Source organism: Plutella xylostella, chromosome 19 (genome assembly GCF_932276165.1).
Source record: "Plutella xylostella chromosome 19, ilPluXylo3.1, whole genome shotgun sequence".
Taxonomy (NCBI): domain Eukaryota; kingdom Metazoa; phylum Arthropoda; class Insecta; order Lepidoptera; family Plutellidae; genus Plutella; species Plutella xylostella.
The window spans coordinates 4,757,402-4,770,102 of NC_063999.1; the positions used below are offsets into that span (position 1 = coordinate 4,757,402).

The 12,701-nt window shown below is 33.7% G+C and overlaps 1 long non-coding RNA gene across 1 annotated transcript; it reads right to left on the minus strand.

Moving 5' to 3' along the window:
• Positions 1-889: 889 nt before the first annotated feature.
• Positions 890-12,173, minus strand: LOC125490025. The gene is made up of 3 exons (XR_007267398.1): positions 11,988-12,173; positions 6,662-6,666; positions 890-901 (listed from the first exon to the last, which is right to left on the minus strand). It is a non-coding gene; the product is annotated as an uncharacterized LOC125490025 (long non-coding RNA).
• Between the last annotated feature and the right edge of the window lie 528 nt (positions 12,174-12,701).

Here is a 12,701-nt window from a genome sequence, read left to right on the forward strand (position 1 = left end):
AGTAAGTTGAAAGGATACTTAAATGATCTCATCTCTTATATTTTTTAAGAACGGCAGAACATAACTACTACTTAATTTTTTTTTTTTTTTTTTTTTTTTTTATGCAGCCTGTGTCGTGTCCCACTGCTGGGCAAAGGCCTCCTTATAAACTGACCACCGTTCCCGATCATGTGCTTCCTTCGGCCATTGAGGCAAAAACCTACTTAAATTATGTTTAAAAAATTTACTATGTCAGCTTATGCATTAGTAGAGATGAGGTTAAGTAGAATGTGTAAAAGTAAAAGATCTTGTTCACTATAACGTTCAGGATATGACCTAGGCAAGTCTAGACAGTCGATGCTGCCAATAGATAAGTGGGAACTTATCTTTTCCGATTGATTGATTATAGTAGTAATGGGTAGTGTCGTGGTTTCCATCCTACATAGATAAAGATAAAGGTGTCCAGCACCACAAAACAAAAAAAAAATTCTTTGCAGTCTTCCACACAGAGTTTCATGGACGGCCATCAGAGGCCCTTTGCTAAATAAAATTACTCTGCCTTCAGAAGGCTCTTTAAAATTGAGCATATAAGAAAATACGTCGAAACAAAAGGTTCATTTCGACGGTTCCGTGGTCAGTATAACATCATGTGGTTAAAATATAGGTTCTTAAACTAAACCAAACTTAACATTTATATTAACTTGACAAATAGGATATATGAATTATAAATGAGTTCCGTGATTTGCACAACCCATGTGCTACAAATCTATTAATTTGTTAGTTTAGACATTGCGAAACCTCACTCCGCTACACCTAACCGGACGATCGATTTCGACACCCGTGTAAAATAAACATTCGTTTTAATCAACGTAACGTCCTATAACCACGCATTATGCAAGTAATAAATAAGACTAATGTTTTACTACTCGTATGTGGTAAGTATAATTATTAGTTAAGTATACCTAGTTATTTCTTGTGACCTGAAGAAGATCGTTTTCTTGGAAAAACTATGTGTACCTTAGTACCTAAATAATAATTAACTTCAATGGTAACTTACGCGTTATTTGGTTTGGTTTTACTATTATTAAAAATATTTCGCACTTTTGCTTGGTTTCTTCGTACGCACGAACGCTTCCACGATAATCGCTTACAAGAACAACGATGAGAGAGAAGTGACTATTGTACGACCGTGTACCTTACTACGTAACCTACAGTATAAGTAAGCATACCTACATAAATTATGTTTAAAATAATCTTATCCGGTTATCAGATTCGGTAGCAAAACACTGGAGGAAGTTATCTTAGTGCATTTACACGATAGAAGAAGAAGATCAGATTCGGTGCAGTCTTTTAATGTCAACTAGAAATATTCTTCATCATCAGCCAATAATCATCCACTGCTGGACATAGGCCTCTCCCAAGGAGCGCCACAACACTCGGTCCTCGGCCTTCCTCATCCAACCACTATTCTTATTATTAACAAATCTAGTTATTGTGGCTGAAAGTTCCCCACTGCTCACGAATTGCTTACTGTGTATATCATTTTACATTATAAATAAGATAAGAGCCCGTCTACCGTAAAGACAGTGGTTTCAGCTGAAAATACCACCGACCTTCTCCTATATTGGATGTTCTATTCTCTGGGGAATTCAATCAGACTAAATTGCTTCCTCTGACAAGACTAATCATTGCGAGAGCTGAGAAAAAGATACGGGTGTTTTGCGACTCGCGTGCGCTGTAGAGCCATCTTCATCAAGATATAAGATATTTCTACGTAAACATTTTAGATGGGCATTCGGAATACCTTTAGAAGTGATATACTTAGGTAAATTGTTAGGCTGTGCGCGCACTGCGTTTTTTTGTAACAGGTCTACAGGGGGTTGCAAAAAGGGTATACTAAGCCGAAAGAGGGTGACTCAGGGGGTCAAATGTTGTTCAGGATGACCCACTGAGTTACCCCATTTCGGCTTAGTATACCCTTTTTACAACACCTGTATATTGTAACTATAGAGGTATAATGGCTGGGGGAGACTTCATAAAATGTTAACCTAATTTTCATTTTGCCGTTATAGCTTGTATATATATGTAGGTACTTATATGAAATTCTGTTTACTTTTTGTTAGGAACTAAAAAAGTTTGGTCATTCTAGGACTGTTTATTTCTATCAAAGGTCTTGTATTATACATGGTGTTGCAAAAAGGAAGAACACTCAATAAGCTTATCTCCCCATATTACACTCATCACGTTACTTTACACTTTAGAAATTACTCTTAGTAATAATGCCGCCATTTGTTCCGTCTATGTTGTGCATATTCTATTGTATTTTTTGTGTTTGTGTGCAATAAAGAATTATCTATCTATCTATCTTTACCTACTGATTGCGGATATTCTATTTCCTTGGCGATGAAACCGAAAATAACATCAATAAACAAACTATCAAAAAACACTGCAAAGCAAAGGAAAAGCTAAATAATTGCGCTGCGGCGAGCGGTGGGTTCTTCAGCGTTGTAAACATGCAATTATCTGGTATTATCCAACCCGATTTTGATGAAAAACTTCACTATTATAATCGATTCACCGATGCTTTTACCATGAACATGAATCTATTAAGTACTTATCCTGAAGTAATTGAGTTTAGGAACTTACACATCATTACGGAAACATTTATTTATTAGGATAGCTATATAGTTATTCTGTAGATTATTACATTACAAAAGTACAAGTTGATACAATCACAGATTCTGAAATACTTACTTAAATTCATCAACAAGTCACGGTAGTCGATCATGTAGATGTCAAAAATCATGAACTTATGAATTTCTTACAGAATCACAAGTAGAGTTCATGCCACGCAACGACTGAAGTCTTACGGCAAAACCGAGAACCAACCTGCTTTTCATATTCTGTAATTTATTTATATGAGTACAACCGAAGAGTAAATAATACTACGTTGATCACAGCGCCGCGTCTATCGGCCTCCAGTGGTGGCGCGGACTCTATCACTCTTTTACTGCCTAACTTACCTAGATACTTCATCATAAATCAAATAAAAACATTTCAGCATCAGGTTCAGTAAACCAGAATACAATATGTCTGATTATTTAGTTATGGACAGGTGCATCCGCTTTTTTATGGGCTATGGGTGTTTTCATCACTTGGAATTAAAGTTTATAAATTAATAAGTATAGAAACGAGTACGCTACTGAGTACTTACCTATCTCTATCTACGTATAGTAATCACATTCATGAATACAGTAGATTCTTCCTTTATGTACCTACGCATAAATATAATCGGCATCTTAAACATTAAAATCCAATGCTTTTGTATGATTGCCTGAGCCAAGACGTCTCTGCGACAATACAGATTTAATTTTCATGCAAATGCATGGCCATAGATTTATGCGTTAAGTATTTACCATAATAATATGAAATACCAGCGAGACATAATAACATAAACTATCTTCTACCTACCCCACCACCAGTCTATGATGCTCCACTGCTCAACGTAAGTCTCTTCCAAGCTTTTGAGAGACCAAACTTATGGATTATATTATAATGAGTTTTATCCTATACACACAACATATAGTCAACTGGCTTTGTCAAACTAGCCAACATAACTCTTTGAAAGAATGAATAGGTGGTTTGTTAGTTTGACAAAGTATATTCGCTCCCAATTTCAGAATTATCAAGCTGTTTCAATATATTTTAACTAATAACTAACCATAATATTAGGTCCTTACATATGAAATTGGCGTTTTGTCGTACTGGCCACTTTGATCTCAAATATTACCTTTATGGTTAGGAATTCCAAATTCAAATTCATACAGCTATTTACTCATGCATTTGTGTTTCAAACCCCCTAATTTAATTGTTTTTTCATCTTTTGTTTTTTTCTTTGTGTCACTCTGTTTACAAAATGGAAAACTTGAAATATCGCGTTATTTACGAGTATGAGTTCCACCGTGGCACCAGTGCTGCAGAAACGGCTCGAAGGATTAATGATGTGTATGGTGACGGTGTCGCAAAAGAAATCACAGTGCGTTTTTGGTTCCAACGTTTTCGTTCTGGAAATTTCGACCTGCAGAACAAGCCTCGTTGACGGCCGGAGACCAAAGTTGATAATGAAGAATTGAAGGCTATTGTGGAAGCGGATCCATCGCAAACCACGTCCGAGTTAGCTGCAGGCTCCGGTGTTAGTGATAAAACTATTCTAATCCACTTGAAGCAAATTGAGAAGGTGAAAAAGCTTGAAAGGTGGGTACCTCATGAATTGAGTGAAGCAAACCGACAAACGCGCGTCGACTGCTGCGTTACGTTACTCAACCGGCACAATAATGAAGGAATTTTAAATCGAATCATTACCTGTGATGAAAAGTGGATCCTCTACGATAATCGGAAGCGCTCATCGCAATGGCTGAACCCTGGCGAACCAGCCAAATCCTGCCCTAAGCGAAAATTGACTAAAAAAAAGTTGCTTGTAAGTGTTTGGTGGACTAGTGCCGGTGTCGTTCACTACAGCTTTCTTAAATCTGGCCAGACGATTACGGCAGATATCTATTGTCAGCAACTGCAAACCATGATGGAAAAGCTAGCTGCTAAACAACCGAGGCTGGTCAATCGCTCTAGGCCACTGCTGCTTCAGGACAACGCTAGACCACACACTGCACAACAGACGGCTACCAAATTAGAGGAGCTTCTATTAGAATGTCTTAGACATCCACCGTACTCTCCGAACCTTGCTCCAACAGATTACCATTTTTTTCGCAATTTGGATAACTACTTGCAAGGAAAAAAATTCAACTCCGATGGGGCAGTCCAAACCGCCTTCAAAGATTTTATTGATTCCCGCCCGAATGGTTTTTTTAGTAAGGGGATCAATGAACTACCTATGAGATGGCAAAAGTGCATACATAGCAATGGTACATACTTTGATTAATTTAATATATTTCATTTTAAAAAAAACGACTTTATGTTCCTTCTATAGAAAACGCCAATTTCATATGTAAGGACCTAATATTATAATAAAGATAGTTATAATAGTTCACAGTGTCAAACGCAGTACCTGGGCCATTATTTTATTTTGGGTACAATTTGGCATACTTTTACAGATATTTTTTTCAAAAATAAACTTATTATTAATTAACCTTTCAATATTTATTTATGTTAATTAACATTTATATTATTCATTAAATACATTTGCAGCGATGTTTTCTTGCTATTTCTTAAAGTTATTGACGTTTAATCGAGGAACGATGAGAAAAAAATACTTCTGCGTTACTTTCATACAAAATTATGTTTTATTGTTAGGAACATATATTTTGGTTCGTAAACATATACCAGATAAAAAGTAAGAAAAAAAACATTAATCTAACAGTTTCAATTACAAAATATTCTCAGTTTTGTTATTCATTCTATAATAAAGTTTCCCACTGCGTTACCAATCAATAAGTTTTAATGCAATACTTTTCGAAAAAAGGACAAAATAATCATAATTTTTTGCTCAAAGTTTTAGAAATAGCTCTAAATAAGGTGAATTATAATTATTATATTTAGTTTAACATTCTTTCTAATATAGAGTAGCTAAAATGTTTGTGAATACTCTCAGGAAACGAGGGACAAATAGATAACGCTGTGGTTAATTGGTAACACAGTGGTATCTCAATCACAATCTTTATACTTTCTTCAATTAAAACTAATCATAATGTGAAAAAAACTATCAATCTAAAATTATCAGAACTATTTGTTTAATAACAAACATTAAAATCGCTGAAAATATAAGAACTTAATACTAAGAAATATTTCTCATTTTTTTTGCCTATAAAGCCGTTGTTTTTCAGTCGCTGTTTACGCCATTGAGTCTGAAATGTTATACCGTAACAATATAATATGCTCAAATGTTATATTTGTACCATAAATTGAGTAACAGATACCTGAAAACTATAAGAAAAACCCCTGAGTTACTATAGCTACAACTGCGTTACTGAAAAAGTAACGAAGTGTAGCGGTAACGCAGTTGTAAAACAATAACCTATTTGAAGTTAGTACTTAAATGAATACACATACATGGGATATCAAAATGCCCTCATAATTGTTACTAATTATTACATATATTGCATGAAATAAAATAATAAATATCTATAAAACTCACCGTATGTCGCCGGTAACTCAGTGGCGTCACAATAAATACACGCGCTTCTCTCCAGGACTCTCATCCGAAAGACTTGGTCATTTTATCCGTCCCGCTCTCCTTCCTGCACTCCGATACAAATACACAGCCATTCAAATGATCTTAGGTGTAAGAAAGTGAAAAAAAGTTTATTTATGATTGAATTTCCTAGGGTAACCTAGTGTAGGTGTATTTTTGCTTAGGCTTGGGGACTCGGCCAGGAATATTAATTGTCCCATAATATGTTCATATAAAATCATGATTATTACCGTGAAGTAAAGTTTAAATAATGACATATTCGTTATAATATTCAAAAAAATTGTTTCCATTATAATTTTTTACACACGTTGTGCTTGTTTCATATGACTCGCTCCGAGGGACAGACAATTTTTGTATGAAAAACAATTGCGTTACCAAAAACAACAACAGAGTTACCGTAATTTGTAAATAAATAAAGTATTTTACATAAATTCATTATATTTTCTGTGACCGGTGTCTTATTTAATTGCTACAGACGGTAGCTATATTCCTGAATTTCATTATTTAATTTTTAAAAAATGTTTCTTTGTAGGGGACCGATAATGGTCCCTAAAATAAAATAATGGCCCACCTAATATTACCTATGTCTTTATATAAAAGGTAATTACTAAAATCATACACAATGGTAATCTTTTGTTGGTACAAATTAATATCTGGTAGCAGAGATGAATGATTATGAATAGGTATTGTGTCGAAACGCCTTACAATCAATTTGTAAATCATTGGATATAATTAATATCTTGTACATCCTAAATTTGGAGAGGAAAATAGTTATTGCTTATTGAAGGTGCATATGTAAGTATTTTATTAGGCATTAGTTATGATCTGTAAGTCTATAAGCTTTTAATAATAATATTTTGAATAGGTATAAGGTTTTAACAAAGCTATTTACACTATTTCATCAGTGGATTGAAAATGATTGATTACGATAATAAAATACCAACAAGAAACTGATCACTTATACAGTACAAGGGTATGTACTATGTACTGTATAGATAGGTATTTCACTAGTCATTGATATTTTTACATATACATATTTAAAGTGTACCTAAACTTTTTTTAAATATAGATTTCTCTCTAAACATTTTTTAAAATCTAGAATCTACCCAACAAGCAAAATCCAGTTTTATCTGTATTTAATTTAATTGTAAATTTATGTAAACGCACCTGATTATCGAATTCAAACAGATAACTTTCACAAATAATACCCACTTCTATAATTTTACTTTCATTTTATACATATTTAGAATAATCTTAGCTTTGTATAGGTATTTATAGCGCAAAATTTTTTTGGTCGGTTCTGCTATTTAAATGTAACATCCATTTAATTAAAAGTGGCACAAATATGAACTTTTATACAAGAAAAAAATAGATAGGGTAATTTATAATTATTGTAGTAGAGGTGAAATTAGTGAAGGTACTTTTCAGTAAGTAATAAGTTAGGTTCCGAATTTAAAATTAATAATCACTAGCAGTAACTTCGATTCGCTTCGATTCGCCTTAAAAAGTTTTCGCGTGGAAATTCCGCGAATAAAAAGTAGCCTATGTGTTAATCCAGGGTATCAGCTAACTCCACCACCAAATTTCATTTAAATCGGTACATCCGTTTTCACGTGAAGAAGTAACAAACATACAAACTCACAAGCTTTCGCATTTATAATATTAATAGGATTACTTTATGTACAGTTGTGTACGTAAAAACGATTTAATATTAAACTTCCGTCGCACTCGCTCTCGAAGCCGTGCGATGTGAGTGAGTGCGACGGAAAACTTTTGTCACGTTTTGACGTGAGCGTCTTGCGCCCCGTGCTAGGCTAGCAGATAGGACCAGTAACTGCGACACTCGGTAAACTATAATAATGGCCGCTCCAGATGTTTATCAGAGCAGGCGCTCAGAGGGTCTCTAATAAATAATGATGCCTACGTGATTGAAGAGTGAAGACTCCGCAGCGATGCAAAACCCTTTGCCTTATTTATAGAATAATGATGTACTTTTTACAGACGTGAGATGAGGCAGAAATGGTGTGTGTATAGTGATGTGAATAGGGTTTTTTTGCTTATTTTTTGGCTACACTTAGCCTATAGACGTAAATATACTTATATTATACCATACACACTTTGTAATATGTATGGAAGCACGTAGTTCTACAAAAAAAATTGTAAGTATATAAGTACTTAATTACAATTAACATCTAGTCGTCTTTCAACAATTAAAAAACATTAACGGGGATTAAAAGATCTTTCGACAAAACCTTTTCCGTACCGTTATTCTATCGTCATCTATTCTTTGGTCAAACCGCATTTTAATGTAGGTAATGAAGCTTATGGTTAGCCAAACAGCTGTTATTTTAACAATAGAGACATTTTGAGATTTGGATCAAGTTCGAAGTTTATTGTGTACAATTTATTTGCCGTACAAGTAAACTTATGGCCTGGGGTTTATGAAGAATCGGTCGTCCCGTGGAAAGTTAACACTTTACCCTGAGGCTTTGATGAGGCAGGGCAACGGGAGTAGAAAATTTAAAATATACTTCTAAGTAGGAAGGTATATTACATAGTTATTCTTATTTGACATGATACCATGCTTTGTTTCAAATAATTATTGTCATGAACTCCACACGTAATTCCACTCTCTCATCCAATAGACAACCTACTTTTCTTAATAGCTGAAACTTCCTACTAAGAAATCTTGTTTGAAACTAAGTATGTAGGTAACTTGCTTAAAAATGCAAACTCAAAATTGACTCCGTTAGTGGGTGGCGGCCGCGATGCATTTATATGGCATTTTACGAAGATCGTTAATATTTCTTTGGGTCCTAGGTATGTCCGGTATACCTACCTACGGATACCCAATGTATATAATGTCTTATGAGATTCTCAAAATTCGCAACAAAAAAGAATTTGCGAATTTTTTATTTTTTTTTTTTCTTTTCGTGCTTAGATATACCTAACATGCTGCACATGTAGGTTTTGGCTTAGTATACCTACTCTCTTTGCAACACCCTGTATATATTTATCTGGAAGGTATTGTTTCTTTTCCCCAGGCTATACCTAAATAAAATAACAACAATATTATGGTCGCGTCATCGCGCTGATATGCTTATAAAACTTTGAAAAAAGTATCTTGCGCTTAACGAGTAGGTACCCTTTACAAGACAAAGTTGAAGACAGCCGGCACGCCATCGCCATTGAAATGGAAAAGCTGAGTAATTAACCACTTACAGACAATGAACAGCTAAAGTTCAACAAATTGTATGCGTCTCAACACGCGAACCTCGACAACTTTTAAACTAATTAACGCTGTCATTGCACTTTTAAGTTATTGTAGAAAAAAACATGTCTGTACTACTACATGAATAAAGCTACTGTTTTGCATTAGGTTGTGCGCTTAAATCTTTATACATATGCGCAATGTTATCATCGGTTGGCTAGTAAACAGTTGGCTGTTTGAATACTATCCTCTTTCTTGTATCTTTTAATTGATAAATGAGAATCGCTCGTACCTACTATATGAAGATTATGAAAAACATAGTTTAGTAGGCTACTAGCCACTGTGTATAGTTGTTTATAAACGCCATGCTTGCGAAGGTAAATTAAAGAATAATCAGTATTCTTTCTCATGGTATTATGAAGTATATCTTCGTTCTACAATCAGACAACGACGTAAAATTGTTTCAGAGAAAAGAGAGTACAAGAATTATCATAAACGAAATCACTTGCTTTAAATTATTATCCCGTGCCAATGTCCTGTGTCATCCAAATTTGTATGGTGCTATGAAGCCCATGGTAAATAATTACACTATCCTACAGACACATTATGTTTGATGTTACGAAAGAAAAAAAAGTTTACGGGTGACTTCTCATAGAATATACCTGTAGAGTAAAAAAGTTGTAAATATGTAATTTATGCATTAAGTACTCAGTAGTGATGCAATGAGGGAGCAAGTGGCAACCGTAGTGGGTAGGCCGGTGGCGGGTCGATGACCTACTCATTAAGTATAACTTTTTTTTAGCTTCAACTTGCAATTGTTTTTTTTATAGTACAAGGCAGGTACTTACTATTGAATATTCAAAGACATACCTAATCACGTAATTACAAGTCGTGATCGCACATTTAATATATTGAATAAAAGGTACAAATCAATATTGTTATTGTTTATACGACTAAGTGTCCAGTTTAAAATAAAAAAGTTCTTACAAATTACGAATTGCTCGCAAAAGTTAAGCAAGATTTACACAGGCAAAGAAAAAAAAACAAAAGACGACTTCTGATTTACGCGGGTTTAATTTTGAAAGTGATGGAACATCTTTTGATGATCTTTTGTGCATTTTAATTTTATTTTCAGCAGATGCTATACATATACGATGTCGGGGCATTGACATGCTTTCGGGTGGATCACCAATAAAATTCAACCTATAAGGTGTTATTTGTGAAACACTTTTTTATATCACGGTCTTCATGTCTATGCTTAAATTGTTGGTCGTTGAAAAGAATGTTGTTTGTTTATACAATAAGTAGATATTAAGTTTCCGCATGATGTTATTTATTCCGCATGAGTAGAGTGTTTAATTATAAACTATTTAATGATTGTATTAGTTTTGTTTTCGATTTCGATCCGCGTGTTGCTTGTAAAATTACAAAAACTACAAAACTTTTCAATTAAGGAATTTAAGTACATACAACCATGGCACAACTTTTACCGTGAAGGAAAAAATTGTGAGAAAAGCGGCACAACTATATTCTAGATGTTTGCTTACCCAAAATGCCTTGTTTAAATACTTTAGTTAATTTCAATACTTCATTTAATTAACGTAGTTGCAAAGCGGGTGGCTTGCTTGCGAGACACCTCTGAAAGGGTAGTCTTCGAAAATTAAAATCGTCAGTCGTAACTATATATATGCATAAATCAAATTTAATATAAACCAAAAATTGGTGACACGTCTATAGATCGGCATCAATATCAGAACGTAATTTTAGTATGAAAATTCTGTCTTAAAATTGAAATGATTCATAATGAGTTGTTTTTGTTGACATTATTACTCGGCAAATGGATAATTCTGAATCTAGAATGGCTGTTCTCCTAGACCCTGCAGCTACAGTCTATTATATTGGTCAGTTATTTCTTGTAGGGCGGATAACGTATAATTACTATCTTTCTTAGGGCTGATTTTTCAATAGTCAGATAAAAGTTATCTGAGGAATAATATTATAATGCTGTCGTGACTGAATAAGACAGTGGCAGCAACAATTTTATTTTAAATAAGTACTTAACAGGATAAGTACTTAAAATATTAGGATTTTTCACATTTATTACGAAATTAATTTATTTAAACGTATTATATACGATTTTATTGAATCATGCAAAGATTTTACGTAGTTAAAAATTCTCTTCAATTTTATTTATTTACCTAATTGAATCAGTAGCGTTACAGTTGAAAAAACATAAAATTATACAATAAGTTGGCAAGTTCAATAATTGTATTATCGTACCTACAAGAGAAGAAACTACAGAATAGCCCGGCTGGTCGTCGCATAAATTGCAGATGCTTAAACTAATAATCGAGGTGTTTGTGAAAGTGACGCTCCACTTGCTAGTTTTAAAAACAGATATTTTCTAAACAAAATCCAGCCCAGGCTTGGTCGTGAATCGTGATGTAAAACGAGATTTTTCTATTAATAATATATGTATTTAGACATCGTTGGCATCTATAAACAAAATAGGTACTTAAGTAATTATGCTTAGCTTTATAAATAACTTTTACTCATCATCACCATCAGTTTTTAACTTTGATGCATAAGTACCTGGGCAGTTCTTCTTTTTAACCTACATAACTGTGTCTCCACCAGTTGTGAGGAAAATATCATGAGTTTTACAAATATTTATTTATTTATTTATATTTCAACGTGCATTGTACTAAAAACACAACGGCTGTGAACGTTTACAAAAATATAAATTTATATTTTTGTATTTAAAATTACGTTACAGAGTGGTAAATCCGCGTGACAGAGGTGTATTTCATACGAATCTTGGCTGTCTCCTGCCACTTCATCCTGCGTATATTTCATAATGTTAGAAAAAAAATATATGACGAGATAAAATATAAAATTTTATTTAAACTTTAGAAGATATTACTTATTTAGTAAAACAAAATATATATTTTTAAAATATTTCTGAAATATTTAAAAAAATTGTTGAAAAATTGTCTCTCACTACCCAATGTTTTAGTAGTTACACTCTGTCACGTAGGTTGCCATTTAAAATATTTGTTTGAGCCACTCGTCCTTATTGCCATCGATCAGAGTTTAAGATCTCCTTTTCCCCCTTGGTAAGATTTCCCCTTAGAGATCCAGACACCGCGTATCGGCCACCCGCAAAGTGTGACAGGAGGTGCGTGTGTTTATTCGGCGACAGCTTCGTCACGTCGGTAATTGTTAAAATAAAATATATTTAAATTATTATTTTGTTATTTACTCATTGGTAATAACGATTACTTTGCAATCAACATGTGAATAATA